The following is a 20,109-nucleotide window of genomic DNA, read 5'->3' as shown; positions in this document are numbered from 1 at the left end:
CAGAGTTTTGCGCAATGTGTGCGTTGTTTTTTTTTTGTTTGTTTTTTTGTGTTGTTTTTTTAACCCCCTAAGGTGCGGGGTGGTTGGAAAGCGTATCGATGGGGAAAAGGCAGACTGACACAAACCTTTTAAAACAACGGAAAATGCTGTGGTACCTTTGTTCTATCACACCCGTTTCATACCGGACCACTTACAGCGCCGGTGTTAACGCTATAAAATAAACGGATTTCTTTTTTTAAATGGGTTCATTTTTCAGGGGGATACAAAGTGAGGGTGTCGTAATTTTAGTAATTACATGCTTACAAGAGCAATTTTCTGTTTTCCTTCCATTGAAGCGGGCAGCTTTCAAACGGAAATAAAACACTTTTTTAATATAAGTTGCTGCTTTGACATGATCACAGAACTGTCAAAACATATTGTGACGGAGGAGCCGTCACGAGCCAGGACTTAATTAGGAGTCCGTGTTAATATGCGCACACATACTCACGATCGCTTATTTCTGTTAAAGGTTAAACTGATGCGGCTCATCGTGGGTGCACACGCGGTGTTCTTGCTTCAGTTTGTATCCATCCTAACCCGTTTTCACTTCCAAACACTTTCCCAGTTTTGTTTACAAGCAGAGTTGTTTCCAGGTGTGGCGCATCAGGAGTCAGGTGATGACGTCATCGGAACATACCGAGTGTTCTCTATTAAATTGGTTATTGTACTTTTGATTGCAAGTTCTATTAATTTGATTATTGTATTTTTGATTACAAGTTTATTTACTTTCCTTATTATGATCTGTTTTGTATCCTTTAATAGTTCATTTGAGTTAGAAGTAATTGTTTTTGTTTTTCTTTGTTTGCTTGATTGGTCTTTCTGTGGGCGGAGCCTGTGGCTTTAAAAGCAGGGCTCTGCGCCACAGGGAGGCAGTCTGTGGCTAGACTCCTGCCATATCACAGTGAAGGTGATGGACTTTTACCTTGAAGGTACTGTTGTTTTGTCTGTTTTTAACCTGCCTGGACGTCCCTGTGTATATATTCTTCACCTGCCACGTTTTTGCTCACTTAAAGGACTGAATAAATGTCACTAAAGTGATCTCTGGCCTTGGGCAGTTTTTTTTTTTTTGTCCAAGCATAAGAGAACCCCGTCACATATGGTGTCAGAAGTGGGATTATGACAAGCCGGAGAAGAGGAACTCGTCTGGTGAAGCAAAGATCTGGTCTGCGATCACAATCGAAGATGGAAGAACAGGTGCCTGACAAAGCATGGGAAAGCATGCCAACGGCTGATGGATCAGATGAGGAAGGTGAATCAAAACCTGGCCCCAGTGGATTAAGTGTGTCTGGCAGTGAGTTTCTCACTTTGATGAAGGACTTTATGGCAGGTCAGCAAAAGCGAGAGAAAGGGCTGCGGAATCTTAGGATGTCCCTGCAGCAACCACAGCAAGTACGACGTCCTCACCTTCAGTCAGGAGTTGGTCCAGAGCAAAGTGATGATGATGATGATGATGACGACAGTGATCAAAGCCATCAACCTCTCTCAGTAAGTTACACCACTGATCCAAAGATTCCCCCTTATCAATTAGGAGAAGACCTTGAAAATTATCTGCTGCGGTTTGAGCGCATTGCCAAGACCTGGAGGTGGCCAGAGAGTGAATGGGCGTGCCGTCTCATTCCTCTCCTTTCTGGGAAGGCGCTGGAGGCCTATGCTGCCATGGATGAGGACCGTGCTCACTGCTACAAGGACTTGAAAACTGCTTTGTTAACAAAGTTTGACATTTCACCAGAGACTTACAGACAGAAATTCAGAGCAACAAGTATCCCTGCTGGTGAAACTCCTACTGAAACCTACCACCGCCTTAGAGGCCTCTACCGACGATGGATCCGTCCGGACCAGCATTCCAAGGAGGACATCGGGGAGCTCATCATCCAGGAACAACTTCTGAGAGTTCTGCCCTCTGATGTAAGGACCTGGGTGAAGGAACATGAGCCTGAGGATGGTCTGACTGCGGCAAAGTTGGCTCTACAGTACATGAACGCACGGCGAGGAGGAGGAGCACGTTTCTCCAACCCTGCACCACGACCTGCTCAACCAGCTGGACATCAACATTATACCAGAGAGCCAAGCCAGGAGGTCAAAGGTACCACCAGTTCCGTGAATCAACCATCTCATGGTAAGCCACTGATTTGCTATTATTGTCAGCAGCTGGGCCACAAGGCTTCAGTGTGCCCAATAAAGAAGACTAAGTTTACTGGTTCCTGCTATGCTCCTAGAACTGAAAATCAGGCTGGAGTCAAAAACTTTGAAACTAGAACTCATAAAACTGTGACTGTGAATGGACAGCAAGTGACTGCATTAATGGACAGTGGTAGTTCCACATCACTTATAAAAGAGACTCTTGTACCTGTTGGATGTGTGAACTATGAAAAGAGAACTGAAATTTTGTGTGTGCATGGAGATTGTCATGTTTATCCAAAAGCAGAAGTGACAGTCATTATTGATGATCAACCATATTTGCTAACTGTTGGTGTGGTGAAAAACCTACCTTTTGACGTCATTTTGGGTACAGATTTACCTGTGATGTTTCATCTTTTGGGGGAAGTGCAAACTGAGGGTGACAATGTTTCCTGTCCTGTGATTACCCGTTCTCAGGCCAAAGAACAAGTTGGGTCTTTACCTGATTTTGATGAGAGTTTGTTTGAGGTTTCAAAGAGGTTTAGAAAATCCAGAAAGCAGAAAAAATTTGAGAAAAAGTTAATGCTGAGTGGAAATGTGTCTACAGATTTAACAGTAGATGACATGTGGAAAGTACCTGAAAATATTGCTACGCTACAGAAACAGGATGCGTCTTTACAACCTTTATTTGACCGAGTGAGTGGAAAAGATGATGCTAAGTGGAGTGGAAGAGAAACTTTTGTGTTAAAAGATGGTGTATTGTATGCCTGTAATGATAAACAGCGGTTGGTAGTTCCAACTAGCTGTAGGGCACTTGTCATGCATTTAGCACACACTATTCCATGGGCAGGGCACTTGGGGCGTCACAAAACATTTATGCGTGTCAGCTCACGTTTTTACTGGCCGTCAATGTACAATGACGTTAATACCTTATGTGCTTCTTGTCCCACATGTCAGAAGACTCGTCCCGTTCGGAAGTCAGATCGGGCGCTCCTCCAGCCACTACCTGTCATCTCCACTCCTTTTCGTAAGGTTGCAATGGACATTGTTGGACCCCTAGTGAAGAGTGGGCGTGGTCATCAGTACATCCTGGTAGTATGTGACTATGCAACCAGATTTCCAGAAGCTTTTCCACTACATACCATTACTGCTCCAGCAATAGTTCGAGCTCTGGTCCAGCTGTTTTCAAGAGTTGGAATCCCAGATCAGATTTTGACAGACCAGGGGACTAATTTCACCTCTAATCTCTTAAAACTCTTTCATAAACAGCTTGGGATTTCAGCCATCAGGACGACTCCTTACCATCCGCAGACTGATGGACTGGTCGAAAGGTTCAACCAGACGCTGAAGAGGATGCTGCAGAAGTTTGTGAATGACACTGGCCGAGATTGGGACCGCTGGTTACCATTCCTTCTGTTCGCCTATCGTGAGGTGCCGCAAGCATCAACCGGATTCTCCCCATTCGAACTCCTGTATGGGTGGGATGTTCAGGGACCACTGGACCTGCTGAGGAAAAGCTGGGATGTATCAGAGACCTCATCCGGTGCTAAAGGTGTGGTCCAGTACGTGCTGCAGATGAGAAGTCGGCTTGCTGAGTACCAGGAAGAAGCTGAAAAGAACCTACTGCAGGCCCAGCAGAAACAAAAGAGGTGGTATGACCAGCAGGCACGGCAAAGGGTCTTAAGTCCTGGACAGAAGGTGTTACTTCTCCTGCCTTCATCCACCAGCAAGCTTCTGGCAAAATGGCAAGGGCCCTATACCATCAGCCGGCAGTTAGGACCTACCACCTATGAAGTCTACCATCCTGAAAAAAAGAAATCTACACAGGCATACCATGTGAACTTGTTGAAGGAGTGGAAAGAACCATCATGTCCAGCTCCAGAAACATCATGCCTGTTGAGGCCAGTGGAGGAGGAAGAAGAGGTTCCTGGCATTGAAGTGATGGCTGAACAGTCAACCCCCAATCTCAGTCATTTGACTTCACACCAAGCCTCACAACTTCAGCAAATCTTCCAGAGACTGTCTCCTCTCTTTTCTCCTAATCCAGGCCGGACAACTCTGATTGAGCATGCAATTCGACTGAAAGAGAAGCAGCCAATTCGTCAACGCCCGTACAGAGTTCCACAACAGTTGGTGGGGCAGCTGCGAGATGAAGTCGAGACCATGCTAACATCAGGTATTATTGAACCTTCAAACTCTGAGTGGTGCAGCCCAGTAGTCATCGTGTGTAAGAAAGATGGCTCACTGCGGATTTGCATTGATTTCAGAAAGCTTAATGCAGTTTCAGAGTTTGATGCCTATCCCATGCCCAGGGTGGATGAGCTGCTGGAAAGGATTGGAAAAGCCAAGTTCATTACCACCCTTGACCTGTGTAAAGGGTATTGGCAGGTTCCATTGGAGCCCTCAAGCAGACAGTACACAGCATTTCGTACTCCTTCTGGTCTTTTCCAGTTTACTGTGATGCCATTCGGCCTGCATGGTGCTCCAGCCACCTTCCAGCGGCTAATGGACAAAGTACTGCAAGGAAGTGAAGACTACAGCGCTGCTTATCTAGATGATGTAATCATTTATAGCAGTAGCTGGGAGGAGCATGTCTCACATCTAGCAAGAGTGTTGGAAAAGATTGGAGGAGCAGGATTGACACTTAACATTTCAAAGTGTGTTTGGGCACAACAGGAGACCAGATATCTGGGTTACCAGCTGGGGAGAGGAGAGGTGCGACCACAGCTGGATAAAGTAGAAGCAATCCAAAAATGCCCTCGTCCCCGAACCAAGAAGGAAGTGCGGTCATTCCTGGGTCTAGCTGGCTGGTATCGAAGGTTTGTGCCTCATTTTGCTACACTTGCTTCTCCACTCACAAGTTTGACAGCTAAAGACAAGAAGAATCCTGTTGTGTGGACTAAGGAGTGTGAGGCTTCCTTTAACACTCTGAAAGCTCATCTATGTTCATCTCCTGTCCTCCGAAGTCCTGATTTCAGTAGGAGATTCCTGGTCCAGGTAGATGCATCCACAGTCGGCCTAGGAGCTGTCCTGGCTCAAGGAGACCCTGGGGAGGAGCAACCCATACTCTACCTGAGCCGTAAGCTGCTACCTCGAGAGGTGAGGTATTCTGTGGTGGAAAAAGAAGGCCTGGCCATTAAATGGGCTCTGGAAAGTCTCAAGTACTATCTGCTGGGCAGAGAATTTGATTTGGAGACAGATCATCGTGCCCTGACCTGGATCAACACCATGAAGGACAGTAATCATCGTCTAACTAGGTGGTATTTGTCCTTGCAACCTTACAAGTTTACAATCTGTCATAGGAGTGGCAGACTTAATAAAGTGGCAGACTTTCTTTCTAGGTTGCCGAATTTCGCCAACCTTGGAGAGGAGAGGGGTGGTGTGACGGAGGAGCCGTCACGAGCCAGGACTTAATTAGGAGTCCGTGTTAATATGCGCACACATACTCACGATCGCTTATTTCTGTTAAAGGTTAAACTGATGCGGCTCATCGTGGGTGCACACGCGGTGTTCTTGCTTCAGTTTGTATCCATCCTAACCCGTTTTCACTTCCAAACACTTTCCCAGTTTTGTTTACAAGCAGAGTTGTTTCCAGGTGTGGCGCATCAGGAGTCAGGTGATGACGTCATCGGAACATACCGAGTGTTCTCTATTAAATTGGTTATTGTACTTTTGATTGCAAGTTCTATTAATTTGATTATTGTATTTTTGATTACAAGTTTATTTACTTTCCTTATTATGATCTGTTTTGTATCCTTTAATAGTTCATTTGAGTTAGAAGTAATTGTTTTTGTTTTTCTTTGTTTGCTTGATTGGTCTTTCTGTGGGCGGAGCCTGTGGCTTTAAAAGCAGGGCTCTGCGCCACAGGGAGGCAGTCTGTGGCTAGACTCCTGCCATATCACAGTGAAGGTGATGGACTTTTACCTTGAAGGTACTGTTGTTTTGTCTGTTTTTAACCTGCCTGGACGTCCCTGTGTATATATTCTTCACCTGCCACGTTTTTGCTCACTTAAAGGACTGAATAAATGTCACTAAAGTGATCTCTGGCCTTGGGCAGTTTTTTTTTTTTTGTCCAAGCATAAGAGAACCCCGTCACACATATGTACAAAAATAAAAATACTAGACAAAGTGAATCACAGCAACGTCATCAGCCGGTGTAACGCTGAACTGATGCGTTGAAGCTACCAGTAGCTGCCCCAAGAAGCTACAAACACTGAAGAGAAGGAGAGCTGCCATAGATACAGTTGCAGCCAAGCATGATTTAATGTTACACAATACAGTTTTACCAAGTAGCTCAAAATCTAAACTGGTATTCTTGTGCATACAAGGTGTAAAGTTTACCTTCGACCAAAGGCATCCCAGCAACCCCCTTTTGTAAAAAATTTCCGCCAGCGCCCCCTGCCGTCCTCTGAATGCCCCCCGGGGAGCGGTAGCCCCCATATTGAGAACCGCTATTCTATAAGGTGTTTCCAGAGTATCAAATTATTTTTGGAAGGCAAATGTTATAGATTTAAGAACAATCACTAAAAGTCAAAGCTATAAGTATAAACACTGGAAGAGGTTGGTTCTGTTGGCAGGAAATGTAATGTTCATAATTACAGTAAAGGTGGATGACGACTGCCCACTAAATGTGAGGCAGTCATGTACCTACTGACAAAACTGGAGCTGCTCTCAACGTAGTATAACGAAGTTAAGTTTGAACAGAGACACGTTAGTGTAGTGTAATAAACCTACTGATTAGGAGCAGACAGTCAGTTCTGCTCAGAAACCTCTGGGTGATGCCTCCAGTGGTCAGAGTGCTGTAAGGGCAGGCAAGCTCTGACAGAAGACCACTCATCTCCAGCTGGAAGCCCTCTGCCTCACTGGGACCTGAGGTGTGGAGCAGAAACACAGACCTATCAACTGGAGTTTGTTCATGAGAAGAAGGCCAAAATACCTGCTGAGAGGTGCAGAAGTCTCACTGACAGTTATAGGAATTATTTGAATGCAGTGATTGCCTCAAAAGGTTGAGCAACAAAATATTAAGTTAAGGGTATTATTTTTGGCCAGGTCTGTTTCATGAGTTTACTTTTACTTTTGAAGCATGTTTGAGAAGCAATGTCTGACTTTCACATATTCATTTTCATAGAATATTTATTCATTATTTTCTTTGTCAGATTCAAGTTGTGTCTGTGACCATTGTGGGTTTTTCTTTCCTTAACCAAGGGATACCAACAATCTTGTCCAAGTTTGTCCCTCCCAGCCAGATTGTGAGGTAGATGATTGTTGTCAAACAATCATGACATGTCATGACACAAACAGTAAAAAACACACAGTAGAATCAATTAAAGTGAAAACTCTAAAATGACGGTCCTTGTTATCTGGATTTAGAGACAGTGTTTTCCTGACTTCTGATGCTGGTGGAAGAAATGTTGAAATAATCCTGATGAACAGCTATGAAATGATATGACAAACACCATGAAATATATATTAACAATGTAATCTTGAATGGCTTTTTTTGGTAGAATTAAATAAAATTAATTGTTTTTAAATAGCTTTGACTTTCATATAACTTCTATTTCCTGGTACAGCGGGCATAAAGAAATTTGAGGCGTTCTACTACAAATCAGGAAATTATATGCTCAGACTTGCGTTGTAAGTTGGAAATAAATGTAGAAAATAACATAACAAATAAATTAATACATCGGTTTCCAAAAGTATAAATCCTCTGCAAATCAGAGATGTCAGTAAACTAGTCTGATTACCTTTAATAAAGAATAATCTAGAGTTTGTTGTACCATCTGCACTGATAACAGAGTGCTGCAACTACAACCTTGAAAATAGGGGAGACAGAAAAAGGGGTGATTTTTCAGTACTGCTCTCATGCAGCAATTTCATGCGAAACAGCTCTTTGATTAAAACCCCCAATATCCCTCTACAGTTCAATCCCAGTATAGGCTAACTGGCTGACTACTGATATAGAAATAACAATTTCCTTTGAAAATAATGCAAATAACATTAGAACATGGCAAATAAAGTTTTGAATGAGTTTCTTACTGTATTTACACTTTTTACGTTCATGTCAATAGATATGGATTACTACATAATGTAAAGAAAATTTAAAGTAAATTTTCCATCCATTATTAAGCACACTTTTCTTTGCAGAGTCACAAGAGGAATTGGTGCTCATCTCAAGCAATCTACATAAAAAAGTAAGGTACATCCTACACCAACATGGACAAATAGAACAAACAAACATACAAAGACATATTCACAATTTAAGATAATTTAGATTACCAAGTGCTTCGCTTTGGAGATGTCTTAATCTGTGACATTATCATTATCAGGTAACAACTGAAACCATTCATTATTACACATTTAGCAAACTTTTTTTTTCACAGATTTGGCTATGTTATTAAATTCATTTAAAGTCACTAAGTGACGTGCCCTAGGTTATGTGTAACAACATGGTGTACTTGTGTATTCAAATCATTATTTTAAAACCTATCCATCTTTAAAACAAAGGCGTAAATTTGTACTTAGTTCATGACATAGTGATACCCTTACTGTTGAATTTCTTTTCCTTTTAGAAAAGAAGGTGGGGTTGCAAATACAACCTCCAAAAAGTATTCACATTTAAATCTGATTGACCACTCAGCAGTCCTTAATGACCCAAATTGATTGCATCAGGACCGTTTTCATATAATCAATGAAAAGTCGTTGGAAGACCATTGTCTACTCCACTGGAACTTTGGAGAAAAGAAGGTGGAATTTGTTTGAAATGGCTGCATTGAGGATATAAGATGCACATCCCTGAGGAATCTAATACATGCAGGTCACCTCAAATGGAATCTCTGGTGTTAACTCATGTCATAAGTACTTCGCTTTGGGGTAATCCTGCTTGTAAGTTTGTCATCAAGGTCGTCTTGTTGTAGTCTTACTGCAAATATCATTTCATGACAGCCGTGTTTCCAAACGTAAAGAAGCCATTGCATTATCACTTCTATTACCTTGACTTGAGCACAGTCTTGAATATACTCAGAAAGTGCTACATGTTGGGGCAGTACAAATGTGACTAATTCGTCTGTGGCTATGAAAGAAGTGATTTTGACCAGGATACTTTTACAGCACCTTGAAAGAGAAACATGTGCTTCTTTTTCAGAGTTCCCTACCAGAAACAACACAGACCTAATACCAAGGACCAAGTTTACCTGAAGATTGGCACTGACAAGATTTCTGCCAACAGTAAGTGTTATTTACTTTTTGCATCTCACTCTTTGCTACATGTTTTCCCAACTTGGAAAACACATTAAAATGTCAGTCCTAACTTGAGCATAATCTTGACTTTCTTGCTGAAAGTGCTATGCACTGTGAAAGGCACTTTGTCAAATACCACAAAATCTGCTCTGGCTATGGAAGCATTGCTTTTGACCGAGTCACTCTCAGACCACCTCAAAGAAGGCACGTCGGGTTTTTCCATTCCCAAGTGCTTTTCTTTGAAGTATTCTTGGTTGTGAGTTTATCTTCAACAGCAAACAACTGAACACAGCCAACAGAAGCAAGAAAGGTTGCCCTAAAATGCCACTGACTTGGTTTCTCCAAATAGCAAGTGCTGTTTGTTCTGCTCCTTTTGCTTAACATTCTTCCATGTCTTATTTTTTTTTCACAAACCTGTTTCCACCATTCAAGTGCACATCAAGATGTCAATTTTATTACACTAACTTGAGCACAGTCTTCACTAGACTCTGAAATGTTGGTGCAATTCAAATTGGAACAAATCTGCTTTGAACATTCAAGTTGTGTATTTGACCCAGTCACTTTTGGACCACCTCAAATGATGCACTCATGGCTTCTTGATATATCCAAGTGTTTCTTCTGGGGTTGTCTTAATCTGTGACTTTATTGTCATAAAGACACAACAGAAAACATCCATTCTGTACTTGCTTCATAACATAGTGATTCCCATGCTGTTGATAATTAAAATGCACATTTGAGCTGGCACATGTGAAGGTATTCAAAAGACTGACTTTAAAAAGTATACTTCAAATCCTGTATTTATTTTTCTCTTAGAAAAGAAGTTCCAGTTGCAAAAACAACCTCCACCAAGTATTCACATTTAAAGCTGATTGACCACTTAGCACTTCTCAATGTTCCGCATTGACTGCGGAACACTGGACCTTTCTTAGAAAAGAAGGTCCAGTTGCAAAAACAACCTCCACCAAGTATTCATATTTAAAGCTGATTGACCACTTAGCACTTCTCAATGTTCCGCATTGATTGCGTCAGGGCCATTCCCAGAGTCGTTGGAAGACCATTGTCTTCTCCACTGAAACTTTGCTGAAAAGAAGGTGGAGCTTGTTTGAAATGGCTGCACTCAGGATATAAGATGCACATCCCTGAGGAATCTAATACATGCAGGTCACCTCAAATGGAATCACTGGTGTTAACTCATGTCATAAGTGCTTCGCTTTTGGGGTAATCCTGCTTGTAAGTTTGTCATCAACAAGAAGAAACTGCAAACAAACACTGGAAGGCAAAAAAGATTACCTTAACACAGGCACTGACTTGATTTGTGCATACAGTAAGTGCTCACTGTTTTGGCATTCTTCTTGTCTTTTTCTTGGAATGGGATCTCTTGACATTTTTCTGAAATAGCTGAAGAACACATTGAAATGGAACTTCTGCTAGCCTGGCTTGAGCATATTGACAAGACCAAGAAAGCACTACTTGAAGAACAGCAGAAATAAGGCACAATCTGAACTCCAAAGCAGCCGTCAGTCCGTCACTGAGAAGCTCAATCAAAAGCACCACAGGTCCACATCAGGGTTACCTTAACACAGGCACTGACTTGATTTCTGTATACAGTAAGTGCTCTTTGTTAAGGTCGTCTTGTTGTAGTCTTACTGCAAATATCATTTCATGACAGCCGTGTTTCCAAACTTGAAGAAGCCATTGCATTATCACTTCTATTACCTTGACTTGAGCACAGTCTTGAATATACTCAGAAAGTGCTACATGTTGGGGCAGTACAAATGTGACTAATTCGTCTGTGGCTATGAAAGAAGTGATTTTGACCAGGATACTTTTACAGCACCTTGAAAGAGAAACATGTGCTTCTTTTTCAGAGTTCCCTACCAGAAACAACACAGACCTAATACCAAGGACCAAGTTTACCTGAAGATTGGCACTGACAAGATTTCTGCCAACAGTAAGTGTTATTTACTTTTTGCATCTCACTCTTTGCTACATGTTTTCCCAACTTGGAAAACACATTAAAATGTCAGTCCTAACTTGAGCATAATCTTGACTTTCTTGCTGAAAGTGCTATGCACTGTGAAAGGCACTTTGTCAAATACCACAAAATCTGCTCTGGCTATGGAAGCATTGCTTTTGACCGAGTCACTCTCAGACCACCTCAAAGAAGGCACGTCGGGTTTTTCCATTCCCAAGTGCTTTTCTTTGAAGTATTCTTGGTTGTGAGTTTATCTTCAACAGCAAACAACTGAACACAGCCAACAGAAGCAAGAAAGGTTGCCCTAAAATGCCACTGACTTGGTTTCTCCAAATAGCAAGTGTTGTTTGTTCTGCTCCTTTTGCTTAACATTCTTCCATGTCTTATTTTTTTTCACAACCCTGTTTCCACCATACAAGTGCACATCAAGATGTCAATTCTATTACACTAACTTGAGCACAGTCTTCACTAGACTCTGAAATGTTGGTGCAATTCAAATTGGAACAAATCTGCTTTGAACATTCAAGTTGTGTATTTGACCCAGTCACTTTTGGACCACCTCAAATGATGCACTCATGGCTTCTTGATATATCCAAGTGTTTCTTCTGGGGTTGTCTTAATCTGTGACCTTATTGTCATAAAGACACAACAGAAAACATCCATTCTGTACTTGCTTCATAACATAGTGATTCCCATGCTGTTGATAATTAAAATGCACATTTGAGCTGGCACATGTGAAGGTATTCAAAAGACTGACTTTAAAAAGTATACTTCAAATCCTGTATTTATTTTTCTCTTAGAAAAGAAGGTCCAGTTGCAAAAACAACCTCCACCAAGTATTCACATTTAAAGCTGATTGACCACTTAGCACTTCTCAATGTTCCGCATTGACTGCGGAACACTGGACCTTTCTTAGAAAAGAAGGTCCAGTTGCAAAAACAACCTCCACCAAGTATTCATATTTAAAGCTGATTGACCACTTAGCACTTCTCAATGTTCCGCATTGATTGCGTCAGGGCCATTCCCAGAGTCGCTGAAAGACCATTGTCTTCTCCACTGAAACTTTGCTGAAAAGAAGGTGGAGCTTGTTTGAAATGGCTGCACTCAGGATATAAGATGCACATCCCTGAGGAATCTAATACATGCAGGTCACCTCAAATGGAATCACTGGTGTTAACTCATGTCATAAGTGCTTCGCTTTTGGGGTAATCCTGCTTGTAAGTTTGTCATCAACAAGAAGAAACTGCAAACAAACACTGGAAGGCAAAAAAGATTACCTTAACACAGGCACTGACTTGATTTGTGCATACAGTAAGTGCTCACTGTTTTGGCATTCTTCTTGTCTTTTTCTTGGAATGGGATCTCTTGACATTTTTCTGAAATAGCTGAAGAACACATTGAAATGGAACTTCTGCTAGCCTGGCTTGAGCATATTGACAAGACCAAGAAAGCACTACTTGAAGAACAGCAGAAATAAGGCACAATCTGAACTCCAAAGCAGCCGTCAGTCCGTCACTGAGAAGCTCAATCAAAAGCACCACAGGTCCACATCAGGGTTACCTTAACACAGGCACTGACTTGATTTCTGTATACAGTAAGTGCTCTTTGTTAAGGTCGTCTTGTTGTAGTCTTACTGCAAATATCATTTCATGACAGCCGTGTTTCCAAACTTGAAGAAGCCATTGCATTATCACTTCTATTACCTTGACTTGAGCACAGTCTTGAATATACGCAGAAAGTGCTACATGTTGGGGCAGTACAAATGTGACTAATTCGTCTGTGGCTATGAAAGAAGTGATTTTGACCAGGATACTTTTACAGCACCTTGAAAGAGAAACATGTGCTTCTTTTTCAGAGTTCCCTACCAGAAACAACACAGACCTAATACCAAGGACCAAGTTTACCTGAAGATTGGCACTGACAAGATTTCTGCCAACAGTAAGTGTTATTTACTTTTTGCATCTCACTCTTTGCTACATGTTTTCCCAACTTGGAAAACACATTAAAATGTCAGTCCTAACTTGAGCATAATCTTGACTTTCTTGCTGAAAGTGCTATGCACTGTGAAAGGCACTTTGTCAAATACCACAAAATCTGCTCTGGCTATGGAAGCATTGCTTTTGACCGAGTCACTCTCAGACCACCTCAAAGAAGGCACGTCGGGTTTTTCCATTCCCAAGTGCTTTTCTTTGAAGTATTCTTGGTTGTGAGTTTATCTTCAACAGCAAACAACTGAACACAGCCAACAGAAGCAAGAAAGGTTGCCCTAAAATGCCACTGACTTGGTTTCTCCAAATAGCAAGTGCTGTTTGTTCTGCTCCTTTTGCTTAACATTCTTCCATGTCTTATTTTTTTCACAAACCTGTTTCCACCATTCAAGTGCACATCAAGATGTCAATTTTATTACACTAACTTGAGCACAGTCTTCACTAGACTCTGAAATGTTGGTGCAATTCAAATTGGAACAAATCTGCTGTGAACATTCAAGTTGTGTTTTTGACCCAGTCACTTTTGGACCACCTCAAATGATGCACTCATGGCTTCTTGATATATCCAAGTGTTTCTTTTGGGGTTGTCTTAATCTGTGACTTTATTGTCATAAAGACACAACAGAAAACATCCATTCTGTACTTGCTTCATAACATAGTGATTCCCATGCTGTTGATAATTAAAATGCACATTTGAGCTGGCACATGTGAAGGTATTCAAAAGACTGACTTTAAAAAGTATACTTCAAATCCTGTATTTATTTTTCTCTTAGAAAAGAAGGTCCAGTTGCAAAAACAACCTCCACCAAGTATTCACATTTAAAGCTGATTGACCACTTAGCACTTCTCAATGTTCCGCATTGATTGCGTCTCTTAGAAAAGAAGGTCCAGTTGCAAAAACAACCTCCACCAAGTATTCATATTTAAAGCTGATTGACCACTTAGCACTTCTCAATGTTCCGCATTGATTGCATCAGGGCCATTCCCAGAGTCGCTGAAAGACCATTGTCTTCTCCACTGAAACTTTGCTGAAAAGAAGGTGGAGCTTGTTTGAAATGGCTGCACTCAGGATATAAGATGCACATCCCTGAGGAATCTAATACATGCAGGTCACCTCAAATGGAATCACTGGTGTTAACTCATGTCATAAGTGCTTCGCTTTTGGGGTAATCCTGCTTGTAAGTTTGTCATCAACAAGAAGAAACAGCAAACAAACACTGGAAGGCAAAAAAGATTACCTTAACACAGGCACTGACTTGATTTGTGCATACAGTAAGTGCTCACTGTTTTGGCATTCTTCTTGTCTTTTTCTCGGAATGGGATCTCTTGACATTTTTCTGAAATAGCTGAAGAACACATTGAAATGGAACTTCTGCTAGCCTGGCTTGAGCATATTGACAAGACCAAGAAAGCACTACTTGAAGAACAGCAGAAATAAGGCACAATCTGAACTCCAAAGCAGCCATCAGTCCATCACTGAGAAGCTCAATCAAAAGCACCACAGGTCCACATCAGGGTTACCTTAACACAGGCACTGACTTGATTTCTGTATACAGTAAGTGCTCTTTGTTAAGGTCGTCTTGTTGTAGTCTTACTGCAAATATCATTTCATGACAGCCGTGTTTCCAAACTTGAAGAAGCCATTGCATTATCACTTCTATTACCTTGACTTGAGCACAGTCTTGAATATACTCAGAAAGTGCTACATGTTGGGGCAGTACAAATGTGACTAATTCGTCTGTGGCTACGAAAAAAGTGATTTTGACCAGGATACTTTTACAGCACCTTGAAAGAGAAACTTGTGCTTCTTTTTCAGAGTTCCCTACCAGAAACAACACAGACCTAATACCAAGGACCAAGTTTACCTGAAGATTGGCACTGACAAGATTTCTGCCAACAGTAAGTGTTATTTACTTTTTGCATCTCACTCTTTGCTACATGTTTTCCCAACTTGGAAAACACATTAAAATGTCAGTCCTAACTTGAGCATAATCTTGACTTTCTTGCTGAAAGTGCTATGCACTGTGAAAGGCACTTTGTCAAATACCACAAAATCTGCTCTGGCTATGGAAGCATTGCTTTTGACCGAGTCACTCTCAGACCACCTCAAAGAAGGCACGTCGGGTTTTTCCATTCCCAAGTGCTTTTCTTTGAAGTATTCTTGGTTGTGAGTTTATCTTCAACAGCAAACAACTGAACACAGCCAACAGAAGCAAGAAAGGTTGCCCTAAAATGCCACTGACTTGGTTTCTCCAAATAGCAAGTGCTGTTTGTTCTGCTCCTTTTGCTTAACATTCTTCCATGTCTTATTTTTTTTCACAAACCTGTTTCCGCCATCCAAGTGCACATCAAGATGTCAATTTTATTACACTAACTTGAGCACAGTCTTCACTAGACTCTGAAATGTTGGTGCAATTCAAATTGGAACAAATCTGCTGTGAACATTCAAGTTGTGTTTTTGACCCAGTCACTTTTGGACCACCTCAAATGATGCACTCATGGCTTCTTGATATATCCAAGTGTTTCTTTTGGGGTTGTCTTAATCTGTGACTTTATTGTCATAAAGACACAACAGAAAACATCCATTCTTTACTTGCTTCATAACATAGTGATTCCCATGCTGTTGATAATTAAAATGCACATTTGAGCTGGCACATGTGAAGGTATTCAAAAGACTGACTTTAAAAAGTATACTTCAAATCCTGTATTTATTTTTCTCTTAGAAAAGAAGGTCCAGTTGCAAAAACAACCTCCACCAAGTATTCACATTTAAAGCTGATTGACCACTCAGCACTTCTCAATGCTCCGCATTGATTGCGTCAGGGCCATTCCCAGAGTCATTGGAAGACCATTGTCTTCTCCACTGAAACTTTGCTGAAAAGAAGGTGGAGCTTGGTTGAAATGGCTGCACTCAGGATATAAGATGCACATCCCTGAGGAATCTAATACATGCAGGTCACCTCAAATGGAATCCCTGGTGTTAACTTATGTCATAAGTGCTTCACTTTTGGGGTAATCCTGCTTGTAAGTTTGTCATCAACAAGAAGAAACTGCAAACAAACACTGGAAGGTAAAAAGATTACCTTAACACAGGCGCGGACTTGATTTTTGCATACAGTAAGTGCTCACTGTTTTGGCATTCTTCTTGTCTTTTTCTCGGAATGGGATCTCTTGACAATTTTTTGAAATAGCTGAAGAACACATTGAAATGGAACTTCTACTAGCCTGACTTGAGCATATTGATAAGACCAATAAAGCACTACTTGAAGAACAGCAGAAATAAGGCACAATCTGAACTCCAAAGCAGCCATCAGTCCATCACTGAGAAGCTCAATCAAAAGCACCACAGGTCCACATCAGGGTTACCTTAACACAGGCACTGACTTGATTTCTGTATACAGTAAGTGCTCTTTGTTAAGGTCGTCTTGTTGTAGTCTTACTGCAAATATCATTTCATGACAGCCGTGTTTCCAAACTTGAAGAAGCCATTGCATTATCACTTCTATTACCTTGACTTGAGCACAGTCTTGAATATACGCAGAAAGTGCTACATGTTGGGGCAGTACAAATGTGACTAATTCGTCTGTGGCTATGAAAGAAGTGATTTTGACCAGGATACTTTTACAGCACCTTGAAAGAGAAACATGTGCTTCTTTTTCAGAGTTCCCTACCAGAAACAACACAGACCTAATACCAAGGACCAAGTTTACCTGAAGATTGGCACTGACAAGATTTCTGCCAACAGTAAGTGTTATTTACTTTTTGCATCTCACTCTTTGCTACATGTTTTCCCAACTTGGAAAACACATTAAAATGTCAGTCCTAACTTGAGCATAATCTTGACTTTCTTGCTGAAAGTGCTATGCACTGTGAAAGGCACTTTGTCAAATACCACAAAATCTGCTCTGGCTATGGAAGCATTGCTTTTGACCGAGTCACTCTCAGACCACCTCAAAGAAGGCACGTCGGGTTTTTCCATTCCCAAGTGCTTTTCTTTGAAGTATTCTTGGTTGTGAGTTTATCTTCAACAGCAAACAACTGAACACAGCCAACAGAAGCAAGAAAGGTTGCCCTAAAATGCCACTGACTTGGTTTCTCCAAATAGCAAGTGCTGTTTGTTCTGCTCCTTTTGCTTAACATTCTTCCATGTCTTATTTTTTTTCACAAACCTGTTTCCACCATTCAAGTGCACATCAAGATGTCAATTTTATTACACTAACTTGAGCACAGTCTTCACTAGACTCTGAAATGTTGGTGCAATTCAAATTGGAACAAATCTGCTGTGAACATTCAAGTTGTGTTTTTGACCCAGTCACTTTTGGACCACCTCAAATGATGCACTCATGGCTTCTTGATATATCCAAGTGTTTCTTTTGGGGTTGTCTTAATCTGTGACTTTATTGTCATAAAGACACAACAGAAAACATCCATTCTGTACTTGCTTCATAACATAGTGATTCCCATGCTGTTGATAATTAAAATGCACATTTGAGCTGGCACATGTGAAGGTATTCAAAAGACTGACTTTAAAAAGTATACTTCAAATCCTGTATTTATTTTTCTCTTAGAAAAGAAGGTCCAGTTGCAAAAACAACCTCCACCAAGTATTCACATTTAAAGCTGATTGACCACTTAGCACTTCTCAATGTTCCGCATTGATTGCGTCTCTTAGAAAAGAAGGTCCAGTTGCAAAAACAACCTCCACCAAGTATTCATATTTAAAGCTGATTGACCACTTAGCACTTCTCAATGTTCCGCATTGATTGCATCAGGGCCATTCCCAGAGTCGCTGAAAGACCATTGTCTTCTCCACTGAAACTTTGCTGAAAAGAAGGTGGAGCTTGTTTGAAATGGCTGCACTCAGGATATAAGATGCACATCCCTGAGGAATCTAATACATGCAGGTCACCTCAAATGGAATCACTGGTGTTAACTCATGTCATAAGTGCTTCGCTTTTGGGGTAATCCTGCTTGTAAGTTTGTCATCAACAAGAAGAAACAGCAAACAAACACTGGAAGGCAAAAAAGATTACCTTAACACAGGCACTGACTTGATTTGTGCATACAGTAAGTGCTCACTGTTTTGGCATTCTTCTTGTCTTTTTCTCGGAATGCGATCTCTTGACATTTTTCTGAAATAGCTGAAGAACACATTGAAATGGAACTTCTGCTAGCCTGGCTTGAGCATATTGACAAGACCAAGAAAGCACTACTTGAAGAACAGCAGAAATAAGGCACAATCTGAACTCCAAAGCAGCCATCAGTCCATCACTGAGAAGCTCAATCAAAAGCACCACAGGTCCACATCAGGGTTACCTTAACACAGGCACTGACTTGATTTCTGTATACAGTAAGTGCTCTTTGTTAAGGTCGTCTTGTTGTAGTCTTACTGCAAATATCATTTCATGACAGCCGTGTTTCCAAACTTGAAGAAGCCATTGCATTATCACTTCTATTACCTTGACTTGAGCACAGTCTTGAATATACTCAGAAAGTGCTACATGTTGGGGCAGTACAAATGTGACTAATTCGTCTGTGGCTACGAAAAAAGTGATTTTGACCAGGATACTTTTACAGCACCTTGAAAGAGAAACTTGTGCTTCTTTTTCAGAGTTCCCTACCAGAAACAACACAGACCTAATACCAAGGACCAAGTTTACCTGAAGATTGGCACTGACAAGATTTCTGCCAACAGTAAGTGTTATTTACTTTTTGCATCTCACTCTTTGCTACATGTTTTCCCAACTTGGAAAACACATTAAAATGTCAGTCCTAACTTGAGCATAATCTTGACTTTCTTGCTGAAAGTGCTATGCACTGTGAAAGGCACTTTGTCAAATACCACAAAATCTGCTCTGGCTATGGAAGCATTGCTTTTGACCGAGTCACTCTCAGACCACCTCAAAGAAGGCACGTCGGGTTTTTCCATTCCCAAGTGCTTTTCTTTGAAGTATTCTTGGTTGTGAGTTTATCTTCAACAGCAAACAACTGAACACAGCCAACAGAAGCAAGAAAGGTTGCCCTAAAATGCCACTGACTTGGTTTCTCCAAATAGCAAGTGCTGTTTGTTCTGCTCCTTTTGCTTAACATTCTTCCATGTCTTATTTTTTTTCACAAACCTGTTTCCACCATCCAAGTGCACATCAAGATGTCAATTTTATTACACTAACTTGAGCACAGTCTTCACTAGACTCTGAAATGTTGGTGCAATTCAAATTGGAACAAATCTGCTGTGAACATTCAAGTTGTGTTTTTGACCCAGTCACTTTTGGACCACCTCAAATGATGCACTCATGGCTTCTTGATATATCCAAGTGTTTCTTTTGGGGTTGTCTTAATCTGTGACTTTATTGTCATAAAGACACAACAGAAAACATCCATTCTGTACTTGCTTCATAACATAGTGATTCCCATGCTGTTGATAATTAAAATGCACATTTGAGCTGGCACATGTGAAGGTATTCAAAAGACTGACTTTAAAAAGTATACTTCAAATCCTGTATTTATTTTTCTCTTAGAAAAGAAGGTCCAGTTGCAAAAACAACCTCCACCAAGTATTCACATTTAAAGCTGATTGACCACTCAGCACTTCTCAATGTTCCGCATTGATTGCGTCTCTTAGAAAAGAAGGTCCAGTTGCAAAAACAACCTCCACCAAGTATTCATATTTAAAGCTGATTGACCACTTAGCACTTCTCAATGTTCCGCATTGATTGCGTCAGGGCCATTCCCAGAGTCGTTGGAAGACCATTG

This window comes from Poecilia mexicana, unplaced genomic scaffold (assembly GCF_051168715.1).
Source record: "Poecilia mexicana isolate PSO_F unplaced genomic scaffold, ASM5116871v1 scaffold_15, whole genome shotgun sequence".
In the NCBI taxonomy this organism is placed as follows: Eukaryota; Metazoa; Chordata; class Actinopteri; order Cyprinodontiformes; family Poeciliidae; genus Poecilia; species Poecilia mexicana.
This window is presented reverse-complemented; position numbering follows the sequence as displayed.